Genomic DNA, 19,462 nt, shown 5'->3' with positions numbered 1-19,462 from the left:
GAGGAGATATATGGATTTAGGTATATGTATAGCTGATTCACTTTGTTATAAAGCAGAAACTAACATACCATTGTAATGCAATTATACTCCAATAAAGATGTTTTTAAAAAAAGACATCAAAATTGGTGAATTTTTAATGTAGCCATTTTAATATTGAAGATGGAAGAAAAAAACAACATTTTTGTTATATTGTGTTTTATTATTTCAAGAAAGGTAAAAATGCAACTGAAACGCAAAAAAAAAAGATTTGTGCAGTGTATGGAGAGGTGCTGTGACTGATCAACCGTGTCAAAAGTGGTTTGCGAAGTTTTGTGCTGGAGATTTCTCACTGGATGATACTCCACAGTTGGGTAGACCAGTTGAAGTTGATAGCGATCAAGTCAAGACATTCATTGGGAAAATCAACGTTATACTACGCGAGAGAGAGCCGACATATTCAAAATAACCAAATCAAGCGTTAAAAATCATTTGCACTAGCTTGGTTATGTGAATCGCTTTGATGTTGGGGTTACACACAAGTTAAGTGAAAAAAACCTTCTTCACCATATTTCCACGTGCTATTCTGTACTGAAATGTAATGAAAATGTTCCGTTTTCAAAACAAATTGTGATGGGCAATGAAAAGTGGGTACCGTACAATATTGTGGAATGGAAGAGATCGTGGGGCAAGTGAAATGAACCGCCACTAACCACACCAAAGGCCGGTCTTCATCCAAAGAAGGTGATGTTGTGTATATGGTAGGATTGGAAGGGAGTTCTCTATCATGAGCTCTTTCCGGAAAACCAAACGATTAATTCCAACAAGTACTGCTCCCAATTAGACCAACTGAAAGAGGCACTAGACCAAAAGCATCTGGAATTAGTCAACAGAAAACGCATAATCTTCCATCAGGATAATGCAAGACCGCATGTTTCTTTGATGATCAGGCAAAAACTGTTACAGCTTGGCTGGGAAGTTCTGATTCATCCACCATAATTCACTAGACATTGTACCTTCAGATTTCCATTTATTTCGGTGTTTACAAAATCCTCTTAATGGAAATAACTTCAATTCCCTGGAAGACTGTAAAAGGCACCTGGAACAGTTCTTTCCTCTAAAAGATAAAAAGTTTGGGGAAGATGGAAGTATGAAGTTGCCTGATAAATGGCAGAAGGTAGTGGAACAAAAGGGTGAATATGTTGTTCAATAAAGTTCTTGGTGAAAATTAAAAATGTATCTTTTATTTTTGCCTTAAAAACCGAAGGCATTCTTTGGCCCACCCAATATATTCATAAGGGATATTAGTGTGTAGTTTTCTTTCTTGTTTTATCTTTGTCTGGTTTTGTTATCAAAGTATTATTAGCCTCAAAGAAAGAATTGAAAAGAGATTTTCCTCTTCAGTGTTTTATAAGATTTTGTGAAAGATGTGCTCTAAATATTGGTAGAATCCAACAATGAAAGCATCTTACCTGGAATTTCTTTGTGGGAAATTTTAAAATTACTAATTCTATCTTTTTATTTGTTTTGAATATTCAGATTTTTTAATTTCTTCTTGCATCAGTATCAGTAATTTGTCTTTCTTGGATTTATTCATCTAGGTTTTCTAATTTTTTGGTGTACAATTACTTATAGTATTTTTTATAATCATTTTTATTCCTGTAAGTTCAATAGTAATATTCCCTCTCTCATTCCTGATTTTGGTTATTGTGTCTTCTCTCTTTGTTTTCTTGGTCATTCTAACTAAAGGTTTTTCAATTTTATTGATCTTTTCAAAGAACTAACTTTTGGTATCATTCATTTTTCTCTATTGCTTTTAAATTATCTATATCACCTATTTTTGCTCTAATCTTTATTAGTTTTTCTTTTGTTTGATTTAGATATGCTTTATTCTTTCATTTCTAGTTTCTTATGGTTGAATGTTAGATTATTTCAGATATTTCTACTTTATAGGCTTTTATAGGTAAAAAATCCTGCTAAGGGCTGTTTTAGCTCATTCTACAAGTTTTGGTATGTTAAATTTTTTTTTTTCATCTTAAAGCATTTTCTAATTTTCCTTCTGATTTTTCTTTGACCCACTGGTTATTCAAGACAGTATTTTTTTTAATTTTCACATATTTGTGAATTCCTAAATTTTCTTCTTTATTTCTAATATTATTCAATTTTGATAAAAAAAATACTTTGTATGATCTTAATCCTTTTAAATTTATTGAGACTTGTTTTATGTCCTAATGTATAGTATATCTTGGATAATGTCCTATATGCACTTGAGAAGAATACATATTCTCCTGTTATTAGGTGAAGGAGTCTATAACTATAGAGTTTATAGAATTATAGTTATATATTAGATATAGATATAGATGTAGATATAGATATAGATGTAATTGGTTAATGATGTTACCCAAGTCTTCTATTCACTTGTTGCTTTTTTGCCTGGTTGTTCTATACATTATTGAAAGTTGGGTAGTGAAATCTACTATAATTGTGAATTATATATTTCTCCCTTCAATACTGTCAGTTTTTGCTTCATCTTTTTGATATTATGTTATTATATATATGTTTATAATTGTTATGCCTTGCTTGTGGAATGACCCCTTACCATATAAATTGTCCTCCTTCGTAGGTATTAAAATTTTTGCTTTAAAATCATTTTGCCTGACATTAATCATGCCAATCCAGACATCTTTTGGTCACTGTTTGCATAGTATATCTCTTTTTTCATCCTTTTCTTTCAACATATTTGTATCTTTTAATCTAAAGTATGTTTTTTATAGCTAGCATATGGTTGTATCATTTTTTAAACTATTCTGCCAATTGCTGCCCTTCAATTTTCAGATTAGTGTGTTCATTTATATTTAATGAAATTACTGGTAAGGTAGGACTTACATCTGTCATTTTACTATTATTTTCTATATGTCTTATATCTTTGTTTCTCTCTTCCTCCATTACTGCTTTATTTTGTGTTAAATAGATCTTTCCTAGTGTACCATTTTAATCATCTTGTGTTTGTTTGCTATGTTTTTTAGTTATTTTCTTAATGGCAACCCTAGAGATTAAAATTATTATCTTAACTTAAAGCAACCTAGTTTGGATTTGGATTAGTGCTAACTTTTTTTCAATAGTATATAGGAACTTTGTTCCATAATATATCCATACCCTCCACCCTCTTTTGTACATATGTATGTATGTATATAATATGTGTGTATGTATTTTCACTGTTTCCATCCTTTATTATTAGTTGGAAACAAACCTAACAAACTGGAGGTGATGACATTCCAGAATCCCATGAGGTAAAGGAAATAGCTTTTCATTTTGTCTCTGTTTTAAAAAATTAAATACATCTTAGCAAAAGTAGATTAAAAAAGAAAAGGTGAAAGCCTCAGATGTCAGTAGGGAGAGGGAGGGCGTCCAGGGGAGCAACAGGCCCCCTGTACCACAGTCTTCCTTGAATAAATGTTCCTCAAATTTTTGCAAACAAGTGTTTGCTAATTTACAGAATTCCAAAAAAGCTGTGTTTTTGTTGCTTTTTCACATGAGAAGATATATGAGGGACCTCATTCTGCCCTTCTAGAAGTCCTACCCCTAGAGACATTTTAGGGAATATTTTAATATAACCTCTTCTTTTATATGTATAAAGGCAGTTGTTAGGAACAGTTTAATGTCCAATACAGTATGAGTCAGAAATACAAGCCACATATATTAATTTAAATATTTAGTGGTTTTATTAACATAAGTAAAAAGAAACAAGTGAACAAAATTTTAGTAAGCTATTTAACCTGATATATCCAAATTATTATCTGTTCAATATGCAGTCATTAGAAAACATTGAGGTACTTCATATTCTTTTTTTCATACTAAGTCTTTGAAATCTGGTGTGTATTTTAACTTATATCATAATTTAATTCAGACTAGCCATATTTAACATACTCAAGAGCCACATAAATCTAGTGACTACCATGTTTTAGAGCACAGTTATGGAGCATACTACTTGGGTTAATCACCATTCTTCCAGTTGCAAGCTGAATTACTTGTGCTGTTTACTTATTTGTGTCTCCTTTAAATTTTTTCAACTTGTAAAATATGAACTTAAAATGACTTTTACTTTACAGTTTGCTTGTCAAACTAGGGCTTGTTAGCCAAGCCTAATTCACTGTGTGTTTTCATAAAAACAGTTTTATTGGAATTCATCCACATTCATTCATTTATGTGTTGCCTCTGGCTGCATTTGAGCTACAATGGCAGAATGCAATAGTTGAGACAGAGGCTATATGGCTTGCAAAGCCTAGGATATTTATTATCCAGTTCTTTATATAAACAGTGTACTGGATCTTGCTTTATACAGTTGTAAGGATTAAGTGATTTAACACATGTAACATACTTACAATAGAGGCCAATATGTAAGTATTTCTCATATATTAGCTAAAATTATTATGAATAGACACAGCCTAAGAAGAAATGTATCTGCTAATACGCTAATACTTTGCACCTGAAAATACTGCAAATAACAGAAAAGAACTGTTTTTCCCAATTAACATAGTTAGCCAAAGTATGTTGTTCTTAACTTTTCATGAATTTTAAGATAAAATCAGATACAATCGTTTTTATTTGGGAGCACAATAATCCTCATCGTGTAAAGCATATTAAGAGACTATACTATGCCAATACATTCCAAATTATGGTCCTTTACCTAAAACAATTTTTTGGCATTTTCTTCACACCTGATTTTTTTCAATGATAAAATGAAAGGTTAGCTATAGGAGCATCTTACCAAATTTTCCATCCAAATCCTTGATCCATGAGATGCTACATATGGCTGACCCAATGGAATATTTTTGTGCTGTCTCGAATGTTGGCAAATATGCAATCAGGTTGTTATCTAAGCTAATAGTTCTTTCACAGCAGCCTGTTCTTTAAGGTAAGAGAAGTCTAGAGGAAACTTGTCATATGAGGGAATTTCCAGTCTTGATTCCATGCAGTACTTATTGTCATTAACTCCCAGCAGTTGTTAGTCACAGAAGGTAACTCGTTTAACCAAAACAAACATCATATGAAATACATGTTAGAACTACATTAACAAGTAGCTACTTCCTTCTCCCTTCTCACTGGGACAATTTATTTATTTTTTAAAATAAATTAATTTATTTTATTTACTTATTTTTGGCTGAGTTGGGTCTTTGTTGCTGCATGCACGCTTTCTCTAGTTGCTGTGGGCAGGGGGTAATCTTTGTTGCGGTGCATGGGCTTCTCATTGAGGTGGCTTCTCTTGTTGTGCAGCACGGGCTCTAGGCACGTGGACTTCAGTAGTTGTGGCATGCAGCCTCAGTAGTTGTGGCTCGCGGGCTGTAGAGCACAGGCTCAGTAGTTGTGGCGCACGGACTTAGTTGCTTCGCAGCATACGGGATCTTCCCGACCAGAGCTCAAGCCCATGTCCCCTGCATTGGCAGGCAGATTCTTAACCACTGCACCACCAGGGAAGCCCAGGACAATTTATTTTTATGTAAGTTCCAAACTGATAGAAAACTTAATTGAAGTCCACTGGTTGTTTCTATCCTCTCCTATTTCTGTTATATACATCCCATGTTTAACCAGCGTTAGAGAGTACGTACTCTGCCAGATGCTGTGGCACACACAAATTAACAACTGAGACTTCGTTCTCTAGGAGTTAACATTAAACAATGAAGTATAATACAAAGCAGTACTAGTATTCAGTACCAAGTTAAAGCAGCCATATTGTGCTGTGGGACAACAGAAGGAAAAGAGGCCAGTCTGATCGACAGGGCCTGAAAATTCTGCACGGGCATGATGTCCTTTGATTTGAGCCTTGACTGATGACTTGGCATTTCCTGGCTTCAAAACAATCCCAGGTGAATTAGACCTTAAGAAAACTGTATCAATATATAATATACCCAGAAAAAGGTCATAAGTTTAGTATGAATGAGAGATGGAATAGCCAAATACAGGTAACAGTCAATGAGTTTAAAGAAATAAGATGGGGGATTTCCCTGGTGGCACAGTGGATAAGACTCCATGCTCCCAATGCAGGGGGACTGTGTTCGCTCCCTGGTCAGGGAACTAGATCCCACATGCATGCTGCAACTAAGAGTTCACATGCTGCAACTAAGACCCAGTGCAACCAAATAAATAAATAGATAAATATTTTTAAAATAAAAGAAAGAAGATGGTAAAAATGAACCTATTTACTAAACAGAAATAGAGTCACAGATGTAGAAAACAAACTTATGGTTACCAAGGGGAAAGTTGGGGGGAGGGATAAATTGGGAGACTGGGATTGACATTTACACACTACTGTATATAAAATAGATAACTAATAATAACCTACTGTATAGCACAGGGAACTCTATTCAATACTCTGTAATGACCTATATGGGAACAGAATTTTAAAAAGAGTGGATATATGTGTATGTATAACTGCTTCACTTTGCTGTACAGTAGAAACTAACACAACATTGTAAATCAATTATACTCCAATAAAATTTAGTTATAAAAAGAAATAAGAAAGGATTGTTTATGGAATATTTCTCATACTGTATTAAAGAGTTTTGATCATTTACTATAGGAAAACATGAATCAAGAACAAGTTTTCAGCTAGGAATAAAATATATTTAAATCCTCAAAATTCTTTCCAATGGGTAATCATTTTAAAAAGGTACAAATTGATCTTTTAGGAGAGGTAAATTTCCCTTTACTCCATCTTTAGGTCTTAGTTAGAGGGATAGATATTTCTGTATTTTTAGAAAAGAGGAAAAAAATTCTGCATCCTCATAGGAGTAAACTCTATCCCTTTATTGTCCTGTTTAATATTCTCTATAATTATTCTGTCTCTGATTGAGTCTTTGTCTCCCGAAGCTGGTACAATAAGACAGGCTGAGGTGACCTAGTAGAGGAAGCTTAAACCTCTTGCTGTGGGGCTTAGAGTAAAAACAGACCCCTCTTTTCTTGTCCTATTTGTTCTTGGACTTATTGGAGAAACTAGTATTTCAGTGTGAGCTTGGAAAAGAATTTCTCAAACTCACCATTATTGATATTTTGGCCAGATAATTCTTTGCTGTGGGGTGTCTGTCCTATGCATTATAGGATGTCTAGCAACTTCTATGACCTCTACCCACTAGATGCCAAAGCACTCCCCAGTTGTGATAACTAAAATATCTCCAGACATTGCCAGATATCCCCTGGGAAAGGAAAATTGTTCCCAGCTGAGAACCACTGGCTTAGAGACAAAGCAGGACAAGGAGGCTTTCAGTCTGTTGGGTTCTAAATACGGGTCCTGTCTCTTGCAACCAGGAGAAAGTTAATGGTTCCTCATAATCCAATTAAGTACACAATGCATATACATTAATGAATGTGGTTTTAAAACTTATCATAAAGATTATAAATTTTCCTACAGCATCCTCTCTTCCAATTCCCATTAGAAACCTTACACTAAGTAACCCTTCAAGAATTCAGATGTTGCTCTTTTATTTAGGGTAACTTGTTTTTTAGTGCAGTGTTTTTGAGATTCAAGGATTTTTTCAATGTTCCATTTACACACACATCTTCATGGACACTATTTTGATTAATTGAGCTGTATGTCTATCCTTAAGCCACTACCACACTGTTTTGATAACTACAGCTTTTTAGTAAGTCTTGAAATCATGTAGTGTAGGTCTTCCAATCTTGTTCTTCTTTTCCAGAGTTGTTTTAACTATTTTAGATTTCAAATTTTTCAGTAGAAGTTTTTATCATTAACTTGTCAGTTTCTTCAAAAAGCCTGTTAGGATTTTAATTGGGATTGCATTAAATCTATAGTACTATTTGGGGAGAATTGTCATTTTAATAATGTTGAATCTTCTAATCTATTAACAAGGTATATATCTCTATTATTTAATTTATTTAATTTCTTTTTGCAGTGTTTTATAGTTTTCAGTGTAGAGGTATTCCATACCTTTGGTTAAATTTATTCATAAATATATATATTTTTGATTTGTATGTAAATGGAACATTGAAAAAATCATTTTCTAATTATTGCTGATATGGAAGGGAAAAAAAAGAATTCAGATGTTGAGAATGCTAAGGTCATAGGTTACCTCCAAATATAATAATCTTATTTCAATTCAATTTATAATTTTAACTCTGTTTTTTTCAATAATACAACAGACTTACGGTTTAAAATAGTTTCTGGCTCTCTGTCACCAAAATAAATAAATAAAATTGGAAACAATTTTCACTTACCAATAATTCAAGTTAGATTGAGAGAAAATGTAGATTTAACTTATGGCATAGACTGACTGTTGTTCCTGAACAAGAGGACAATAAGAATCTTTAAAAACCTGGGGTATATGGCATCACAAGAAATTGCTCTGAGGGGAACAAAGTAGTATTTTCATCCTCCTGACCCATCTAAAGCAATTTTCTTTCTTTTACTGAGAGAGAACTGTAGAAAATAACTGAGTAAAACAAGGCTAATTCAGGGTAAAAATAATACTCTTGGGGGATGAAGGAGGGTAGTGTGTAAATAAGAGCCCTAGTAATTGGGTATGGTGGAAATTATATTATTTAATGTACAAATATAAGCTAAAAGTGTATGTTTTCATAATTCAGCATATCAGAGAGCCAACCTTAGAAATAGAAGGAAATATCATGTCATTATAGCAGACACATGTTAGTTTCTGGGAATTGAATGGGCTGCTGTACACAACACCAACCTCCACTGGTAGATTTTAAAAGGAAGTTTGGCCATGACAGTCATGAACAGAAAGCTGGGCCAGGATCAAGCTGTACACCCTGTACTTGTATGCTGAGCTAATGAAATCTCACTTTACCAATATCAAGCAAGGGTCATAAAAAATTGAACAGAACAAAGGAAAGAAGAGAGCATCCACTAGAACTGAATGCAGAATATGCTGCTGAAAATGATCTAATGCACAATTCATAACATTGACTACTTCAATAGAATTCAGTGAGGTGAGGCCACTAAAAATTAATGCAGGAATCCATATGGAAAGAAAAGACTAAGCTGAAAAGACAACAAAGTAAGAAGAAAACCAGGTGTATTAGAAAGGATGATAGCCTAGATAATAAAGAATACCATTGGGGGACTCCAGCTCCTGCTTATGATGTAGAAATCTGGAAAGAGCATCATTCCCACCCTAACAGCATGAAAACCCTGGATACTATACAAAATCACATTTTCTTTAAAGAATTGATGTCACAAAGTAACCAAATACCCTAATTCCTATGTAAAGAAGGGTGTCTTCATGGAGAGACAGAACACCAGTTCTGGCTCAACGCCAGAAAAGTGAGTAAGAAGAACTCAACTGTTGTAAAATTTTAAAATTATTTCTGAAAAAACTGAGACTGGAATACCAATGTGTGATTGGCACCCCTAGAAGCCACAGACATAAGGAGAGTTTGCACCTGTTCACAAACAGCTGCACAGACCTCCACTAGGTAGTCACAAGGAAGATTGGGGTTTTTGTGGAGGACTGGAGAAAGCTCCCCTCAGTGGTGCAGGCCTGGTAGAGGGGAGTGGCTGCTGCTATAGAAAAGGCAGAAAGCACTACAGAGAGCATTGTACCCAAAGAACAGCAAGCCCTGTCATCCCTGGGGGCACAGGAGAAAAAACTTTGTGCCTGGGGGAAGGGAAATGGAAAAAAAACCTTTATGCGTAGAGGAGTGGCAGGATTATGAAATTTACATAGAAAGATAAAGAAACTAGAATAGCCAGAACAGCTTTGAAAGAAGGACAACAAAGGAGCTTTCAATCTACTTGATATCAAAGTTTACTGTAAAGCAGCATTACTCAAGACAGTGTGGTATTGGCAAAGGATTGGAATAGATTAGAATAGAATATTGGGATAGAATAGGAAGTTCAGAAATAGGCCCACACAAACAGGGTTAATTTTCAACAAAGGTTCAAAATAAACTCAGTGGAGAAAGGATAATCTTTAAACTGTTACTGCTACTACCACTGCCAGTATTATTGTCTAATGCTTATTGACTTTTGATTTGCACTATAGTAAACCATTTACCTGAGTTATTTGACTTAATCTTAAAACTTGTTTTCTTTATTTAATAGATAAGAAAACTAAAGTTTAGAAAGGTCATATTATATGATAAAATCATAAAAATAGTAATTGGCAGAGTTAGAAAATATGTGGACACATATTCTTACCAAGTAAGAATTGAAAGAAAAACAAGAGCTTTAAGAAAGATGGTCATGTTGCAAATAGATGGGTGATTAGCACTAAAATCAGTAATATTATAACAAATTTCAACCCCAAACTAGTTTTAAATTTAAAAATAAATTTTATAATAGGAAGTATCTAATGTAAAATGTACTAACACTAAATGTAAATAGACTAAGCATTCAAATGAAAGGAAAATGACAGTAGAAAATAAATAACCACTCCAAATTAAAATCTCACTTTCTCTAGTTTAGATTATGACCTTGTAATATATATTTAATATATACTTTCAGTGGAGTTATTGGAGTTAATTTCCTTTTTAGTATTCTTCCATTTCACATTTTTCTTAGCTATTTCCTCATGTACTTTTTCAGTTTACTGTTTCAAAAATGTAACAATTTCCAGGACAAAAGATCATTGAGATTTTTATTAGAAGCATATTTAATTTATCATTCAATTTGGAAAGATTTGGCTTTCTTATTTTATGGTGTTTCCACTTAAAACAAGTTTTGATTTCTCTTTAGTGTGTGTTGCACAGTTCTTGTGTTTTCTATTGTTTTAGGTTTTTATTATTATTGTCACTGAAAAAAATTTATATACTAATTTCTATGCTGTTACAGAACTGTATTAAAGACCTCTAGGAAATGGTTCCATTATTAAAATATTTTAATGTTATACTTCAATAGCACATTGGTTTCATTTTACCATAAAGTCTACAACCAAGAGCCAGCACATAATGATGACATTCAAACCTACATCAACTACTGACTGAATTATCTGATGCTACCTTTGACTAGTATTTAACTCCATTTTCAGTGAGAACGTATTTTAAATTCTTAAAGACAGATGAGTATATTTTAAATTCTGAGAAACCTCTTCCTATACTCCTTACACAGTACTTGAATATATACAGAAAACAACTTTTTTAAACATTTTCCAAGTGTGTGCCTTTTACATTTTTTCAGATGAATTTCTTAGGTTGGCTTTTGTGTGGCATTTGAATACTGAGCAACATATTCTTTACATTATCCTTTACATAAAGCAGTGGAGTTTTCTCTCAACAGCATTAAGTCAGCAAGAGAGTAAACTACAGTCCATGGAAGTACTTATAAGACTGCAAAGGAAGTTCAGTCAAATGAAATGTGACCCTTGAAAAGCTTGAATATTCTGAGCTTTCATCTAAAAAACAAAGTAGGCCTTGCAACCGTCAGTTGCTTGTGCCCTTCTGATCCCATACCTTGGTGCTTTCAGTTCCCTACCCCCTCTCGTCGATTGATGCTGCACTTTGAGGACCCGCCGCGGATGGCGGCAAGTGGCGCCCGAACAGGGACATGACAAGAGGGACATCTGAATCTCGGTAGGTGAATCCCTGGGGTGAAGAGTGAAAGTGTGGCCACATAGTAAAGTTGATAGTAACTCGGGGCAATAGTCAGAAGTAAAAAAAATATGGGACAAAAAGTATCCAAGCGACCTGAGATCACTGATCAATAGAAGGAGTTGTCCACCAGTGCTTTCCAGGCTTTCATAGCTGGAAATCATGATGTCTGTCTGCAACATCTTGCCTGCCTACAATATATATTCAAAATAATTTTGAATACGGCAATAGCTGAGTTTTTCAAAAGTAACCAGACAACAACAGATAGTTTAAGACAGACACTTAACCAGTTGAAGAATCAGGTGCACTTGGCTGTTGAAGAAATGGATGAACTAGATGATCTTGATAATAGTATGTTGTATTACAATCAAGCAGTCATCCTGTATCATATCTGACAGTATACAGAAGCCATATCCGTTGGTGAAAAACTTTATCAGTTCATAGAACCTTTTGAAGAAAAATTTGCCCAAGCAGTGTGTTTTTTGCTCGTAGACCTGTATATATTAACCTACCAAGCTGAGAAAGCTTTACATCTTCTTGCTGTTCTAGAAAAAATGATTTCACAGGGCAACAATAACAAAAATGGAAAGAATGAGACTGGTAATTACAGCAACAAAGATGGGTCTAATCATAAAGCTGAAAGTGGAGCTCTAATAGAAGCTGCAAAGTCAAAGATACTATTTTTGTGTTGAAGTATATGTAGGAGGACAAGGGACTTTACTGGCCGGCCATAGTTTAAAGGTAGTTAAAGCTGTTACAAGTTTGAAGTTTCCCTCCTTTTTTCCTTCTGATTTTCCCCAATCTGATTTTGAATTCTCAAATCTGGTGCACCTTAAATTATAATAATGGTACCATTAAAAAAAATAAAAAATAAAATAAAAAAATTAAAAAACAAAGTAGATGAAATTCACAGTGACACAACAAGTTGAATCCCAGGGAAAGAGAATAATTCAGAGTTCCCTATTGCTGCCAAAGGCATTCTTAAAGAGCTGTTTCCCATCTTTTAATATTTTGTTGTTTTCAGGGACATTGATCTTTACCCCCAAATGAGGTCACTTAATGACTATTTATTTAGTCACCCATATTCAAATACAGATTTCTTTGAAAGAAGATATGTTTTGCCTCATTGTGCTGTTTAGGATGGCAGCAGCCAGACTTTGAAAATCTCCAACTCTGAGCCACTTTCACAAGGCTACCAACTGCTCATCCAGAATGGGGTTCCTGCTTTTTCCAAAGACTGGGGTTAGGGGACTGAGCAGGAATCACTAAAGATAATTACCATAGTTCTACTACAAAGACCCAATTGTGTAGGTGTAGAGTGAGTGTGTGTGTGTGTGTGAGTGAGAGAGAGAGAGAGAGAGAGAGAGAGAGAGAATAAGATAGTGATTGGATTCAACTGTAGTTAGGAATTACAAGCCTTGTACCGTAAAGTCAATTTTTGCCTTCTAGAGTGAAACTGATTATTTTATTAAGCTATCCAAACAGGAAATATTCTTCTTCAGTGTGTTTAATCATGCTTCAAGAATAGTTGACAAAAAGACACTATGTACGATCAATGAGGTCCATGAATAAAGAAAGGGTATTCACTCATTCACTTCTTTATTTAATTACTCAACCAATATTTTGAACATCTGTGAAATACAAAACATGATGCTAGCTGTTGTCCATACAGGTGTGAACATGACAAGAGGTCAGACACTAAACAAATAATTCAAAAGTGAGTTATGCATTTGCAATTTTGGTAAGAGTTATATGGAGGAGAAAGAAAACAAGGGGACCTGTTACAGGAGGCATCTTTTATTCCCTCTTAATAACTCTTGTAAGTGTGTGTGTGTGTGTGTGTGTGTGTGTGTGTGTGTGTGTGTGTGTGTGTAATCCTGGATGCCAATCAATAACAAGCATCTTGTTTACCATGCCAGGGGTATGGCATCTGACATGTTGGAGGAAAGCAGAAAAAAACATCAGCTTGTCTCTTTTTCTGCAATTCTAGGATTATTGGGTTACTTCTTGTGCTATTTACTGTTGGATGATTAAGAACTACTTTTAAAGTTTGGAGTCTCTATCAGAATTCCTAATTCTGCACTAATCTGGCAGTTAGGCAATGATTTCTCTAACTTGGGATGCAAGTATTAAAAATAAATAGAAACTGTGGTAAATAGGGATGAAGAGGTATAAACTACTAGGTATAAAATAAATAAGTTACAAGGATATAATACAGCGCAGGGAATATAGACAATATTTTATAATAACCTTGGAGTATAATCTATAAAAATATCAAATTACTATGTTGTACACCTGAAACTAATGTAATATTAGAAGTCAACTATACCTCGATAAAAAACTTAAAATGGAAAATAAATAGAAACTGTGAAACAACTAATCTGTGTCCTGGTTCTGGAGAATAACCGTGAAGTTTTGCTGGCACACTCTGTTCTCCCTTAGAATGACTGAAAGTAGAATGGCCTCTGTGGTCCGTCATCTCACAGAGCAGCTTATTATACTGTTCCCAGAATCATGGCATTTAGAACAATGGGCAAAGTAATTTTGTATGTTAGATATAATTTGGGCATGATATTTTAGGATGTACATACCCATGTGGGTTGCTTAAAATGCTGAAGTAAGTCAATGTAGCGTTATTTCTCAGGACCTGAGAGATTATCTGGTAAATATGACCTTTTTTTCCGAGAAAAAAAAAAGACCATAGCTATTAGATTAAATGACTGACTTGACATCAAAATTGTGTTATTTACAAGGGCAACTTGATTTTTTGGTTTGTATTTTGTTTTCAGACTAAATAAGCTCAGGCCTTTCCAACATTTCTCATTGGATTTGTTTTCAATTCTCTTACTAATTCAAAAACATCCTTTGATAAGAATAAAATGTTAATGTATAAAATAAAAATAAGTAAGGAGAAGCAAACATTCTGTTTGAAATAATCAATTTTGCTTGGTTTTTTTTTTTTTTTTTTTTTCCCCTCACTGCTTCTTAGGGCTGCAGCCATCAAAATTTCCTCCTAGAAAAGTGAATTCTATAGCTTTCAGCCTCTGCTCATTTTCTGAGTGTTGCTGTTCTTGGTTTCATTAGGGAGCATTTGGGGAGAGAAGCATATCTGGCAGTGGCCATTAGGCTATCACTAGCAGAGTGGTTAGAGACGACAGATGAAATGTTCTTATTAGCATTACAGCAGCTGCACATCATACCATCTAAGCCTAAACTGGAAGTCTACAATTCATCCTTCTGGAAAACACACACGCACATGATTCCTGAAGTGACAGATACAATTAAATCTCCAACAGCAGGTGGCTGGTGGGAAGGGGCTGGAAAGTGAGAACATGGCTATGGCCAATGATGCTGGGTTGGACGTTGTAGTTTAAAAAAAAGCAACTAATCTTTATCTGATTTTCTATGTCAACTCTTTTGTTCCTATGGCACCAGAGATGAAGATTCAGTTTCTCCCACATTAGCTCTTACAGCATTTTGTTTTCTTTGAAAGAGTCAAATATTCTAGGAATGACCAAACTTGGGATGGATGTAACTGCCTTAAAAACTGCCTTAAATTTGGCAGTTTTTTTATACATCCCATCATATATACATCCCGTCATTGTCTAACCTACCGTGGGTGCAAAATATGATTTGGCCATGCAGTTACCTCATTTTATTTCTTTTTCAAGTCCATTACCCTCTTCCTAGTCCTGGTATATGAATTAAATATAAAGCTAAACATTCTCTGTATTAGATAGGCTCAAAAACTCCCATGAAAATTTGACATGTTTTTGGAAAACTCTTCCAGACTCTAAACCTACACTTTGACTTATTTTGTTTTGAAATTCATTCACCGGTAACCATTGTTTTTTTTTTTCTTACTCTGTTAATAATTCCCTGAGGAGATTATTTTGTTTGTTTAGAAATTTATTTATTTATTATTTATTTATTTTTGGCTGCGTTGGGTCTTCATTGCTACATGCGGGCTTTCTCTAGTTGTGGCAAGTGGGGGCTAGTCTTCATTGCAGTGTACAGGCTTCTCATGGTGGTGGCTTCTCTTGTTGTGGAGCATGGGCTCTAGGTGTGCAGGCTTCAGTAGTTGTGGTATGTGGGCTCAGTAGCTGTGGCTCACAGGCTCTAGAGTGCAGGCTCAGTAGTTGTGGTGCACGGGCTTAGTTGCTCCACGGCAGGTGGAATCCTCCTGGACCAGGGCTTGAACCCGTTTCCCTTGCATTGGCAGGTGGATTCTTAACCACTGTGCCACCAGGGAGGTCCCAGGAGATTATTTTGATAATTAAAGAAATATCTAAAATAGTTCCCAGCATGTAGTAGGTGTTTGATGATTGACAGCTGTTGCATGGAAAATGTGGAAAGATCTGGATTTTACTTTCACGTAAACCTGGGTTGATAGTATATTTCCACGGCTTGTGAGCTACGTGGTTTTAGTGGTATATCCTAGCCTCTTCAAGCATCAATTTCCTCTATGAGTAGGAAATAAAACCTAACTTGCCATGATAATTTAAGGATTGCTGGTAACATCTCCAGCAGAAATGGGGTGCTCTGTAAATCATAGTGATATCATCATCACCATCATCATTCTTAGCTGCTCACTTTCAGAAGCCTGAAATCTTTGAATTGTCTGTTAAAATATGTTTCCTTAGTTTTCCACCCAAGAAATGAGATGGTAAACTTGGAGCCTCATTTCGAGTTTGAAATAACCAAAATCAGTGGAAAACAACATGGTACAGGGATTATGGGCAGGACCCCTGGAGAGAGAAAACTTGGCATGAATGTGAACTCTAGGCCCAGTGGTACAAACTTGAGTGGATGTATCAGGCTCTAAGCCTCTGTCCCCTATTCTAAGAAAAAGAGAGCTTTTCTGTATTAATTCACCAAATATTTAAGACTACTACACATGGGCCTGTTCCATGGCCTGGGGATATATGACATAAATTTTCCCTGTCCTCATGGACTTTACCTGGGGAGAAATGGACAATAAGCAATCAAATGCATGGTTAGCTTATTTGTTTTTTAATTGAAACTATGAATGCTACGAAGGAAAAGCACAGAATGCCGTGACAGCATTTAATGAGCCCCCAGCCTAGCCTAGGAGAGCATTGTGGAATATAACAGTACTTTCTGCAATGTAGTCATGAGGATTAACTGTTACAATGAGGGAGGATTAGTGAGGATTAGCTGTTACACAGTGCTTAGCAAGATGACCTGGCACAGAATAAGGGCTCAATAATTGTTTGCTATTAAAGTGATGTTTATTGAGGTCCTAAAGGATAGTTTGCACAGGAATGAAAACTCTAAACACAAAAGTGTGAGTTAGGTTGCAAAACTTGTCCCCTATGGATTATACAATCCCACTGAAGACACAATAGGTCATCAAAATATGGGACTAAATGCCCAAGCAATAGCCCTCCAGAAATTCATATTAGGCAAATTATCAATTGGAGTGATTGAAAAAAGATCCCCGAGGAGGTGGAACTTAATCTAGGTCTTAAAATAAGAGTAGGTTTTGTGAAGTTGGAGAGTATAGAGAAGGGGTTAATATTAATATGGGCCTTCACTCTTTATTCCCTATATAAGTGAGATCGATTTAAATATATCACTTGCTGGGTGATTCTGGATTGGTGCAGCAGTTCAGTGATGTCATCAAGGACCCAGGTTCTTTTCATACTCCTCCATCACTCTCAGAGCGTTTGGGATATCTCCCAAACAACAAAGCAACAGCACCTTCAAACATACACAAGTAGCTTCAAAGCCAAAGCCGGGGGAGGGGATAAAGAAGGCTTTTACCCCAGCAGCCATATTTTTTTTAAGTCAAAGAGGAAAATGTTTTCCATAAGTACCCCCAACAGATTTCTTCTCACACATCATTGGACAGAAAGGATTGCATGCCTGTCCCTAATCCAGCATCTGACAAAAAAAGAATGAGAGTACCATGAATGGATCATGATTCATCCCTTTATAGGGCCTCTGGTGTTTAAGAACAACAGAAACAAAAAAGAGCTCTTCAATCCAAGGACCATGGGGAAAGTTGCCTCCTTGGACAACTAACAGCCATCCTTCCTCTCCCTCATCCTTTATATGCAAATTCTCCTCTCATATTCGTCTCATTTAAGATCCCAAAGAAGAGCTCATTCATAGTGTATTAACACCCCTGCTCCCCACAAGCTGACTATATTTGCTCCTCCAAGAAAGACGTAGGTTCTCCTCCTTCCTCTGTTACCCACCAGATGCAATCAGCTAGAATTTCTTCTCAAAGAGCTTTCGGGTACATGATGTTACATAAGAGTAGTCTGAGAGATGGAACACATGGGTGGAGCCAAGAAAACCTTTTACAGAGGCATGTGATAAAGTTAAGGACAAGAGTGCCTGACTTCTGTAGACTTAGATCCAGAAATTTTCTTGGAGGAGTGATAATTAAATAGCCTATGGCATCAGGAAGACTGGTGAGACAGTGAGCGCAGACTAAAAATTAACAAAGTGAGACACAAAGAGACAAAAATGTACACTTATTGTGTAAAAACATTGGTAATTAGCCAGGTGTGCAAACCCCTTCCACTGATCACAGATTACCACTCAGTGCAATATTTGATTGTGCATGTCATGAAATATGATTTTGATTATCTTCTTTGCAAGTCTCCTAGTTTTATCATAGAAAATTCTGCGTACCTCTGTGTTTTGTCTTTGTGGTGAGCTGCCTACACAGCAAGTCCATCTGTTCACAACATTAAACGTTTAGAAGGTATATTTGTGAAACAAGAACTGTTATTCCCCTGACCCTCTAAACTGAGGTTGTTCTATCACAGCACAGCATATGGTACACAAAGGCCCTGATGGATTGAATCCAGTAGGGGGCATGGAAGCCGGGAGTTCACAGGCAACATATAAGCATAACTATGATGCAAGAAGCAGAAAAACAGAAATGGGGAATTTCAAACATTTTACAGAGAAGAGGGAACTAAAGGTTGTTAGGAAGAAAGATTTAAGAAGTTAAAGACGGAAGAAGAAGGAAAAAAAGTTCAGGAATTTGTAGAAACTGAATGAATTCTGGCCTTCATTTCTGTAGCTGTCATGCTCTTCTGTGGCCACCCACTACCAACTAGAGAAAAGCTCCAGTTACTTCTCATTTTAATATTTTATATTTTTCATAAGTTGCCATATATTTAGCATCTAAAACAATGGCCAGTCTTTTGTGTCTGAATTTGTGCCAGAGGGCTATAGAAATGGAATGGCGGAGTGAATCCCTGGTATCTGCAGTAGAAGGCGGGCTGGGAGGCACGTGAGTTTCATAAAGAGAGTTGAGTCCCAGCATCCTAGGCAAATTGGAATAGTCTTTGTTTTGGTCCTTCTTCTTTGAAGTATTTAATCTGCCCTCCCAGTGTCTGTCACCAGGAACTCAGCGTTCTTGTGCTGTCTTCTCCTCTTCATCAAATACACGCAAGAGTCAATTGCTCAGGACTGTGATCTCTGCAGTACAATGTTTGGTTCAGCTGAGAGAAATTAGAGAATCAAAAGTAATGGGGCAGGTATTTTATAAAGGGGAACAGAAAGCAAACAAGGCCACTGGAAACCAAGAAGCGTCACATCTTTCCCAGTGTTTTGTGGGGATTTGAAGTTTTTATCCAGGGTGACTTGTTCCAAAAGACTTGGGCACCCTGCATAGCCCAGAGATGGTGGTGGAGAAAGAGAAGGGCAGGATCTAGAGACTGGAGCAGTCCCCACTGCCCAGTGACACCAGTCCCTCAGGGACAGAGGTCACCACCGCCGCTGCCTTTATGAGCTGAACTTGCCACAGCGATGTAGCCTCACTTCCCTGAGACTGGGCACAGGGTACTTAGGGGTGAGACAATCAAGGTATGGGAGTACGAGTGACTTCTCTGACTTCTGAAAGCGTGTTTGACCCTGCATGAGAAAAAGCAAATGGGTAGCA

The sequence above is a fragment of the Kogia breviceps genome, chromosome 5, assembly GCF_026419965.1.
Source record: "Kogia breviceps isolate mKogBre1 chromosome 5, mKogBre1 haplotype 1, whole genome shotgun sequence".
Lineage (NCBI taxonomy): Eukaryota > Metazoa > Chordata > Mammalia > Artiodactyla > Physeteridae > Kogia > Kogia breviceps.
The sequence above is the reverse complement of the archived record's forward strand: the minus strand, read 5'-3'. Positions refer to the sequence as shown.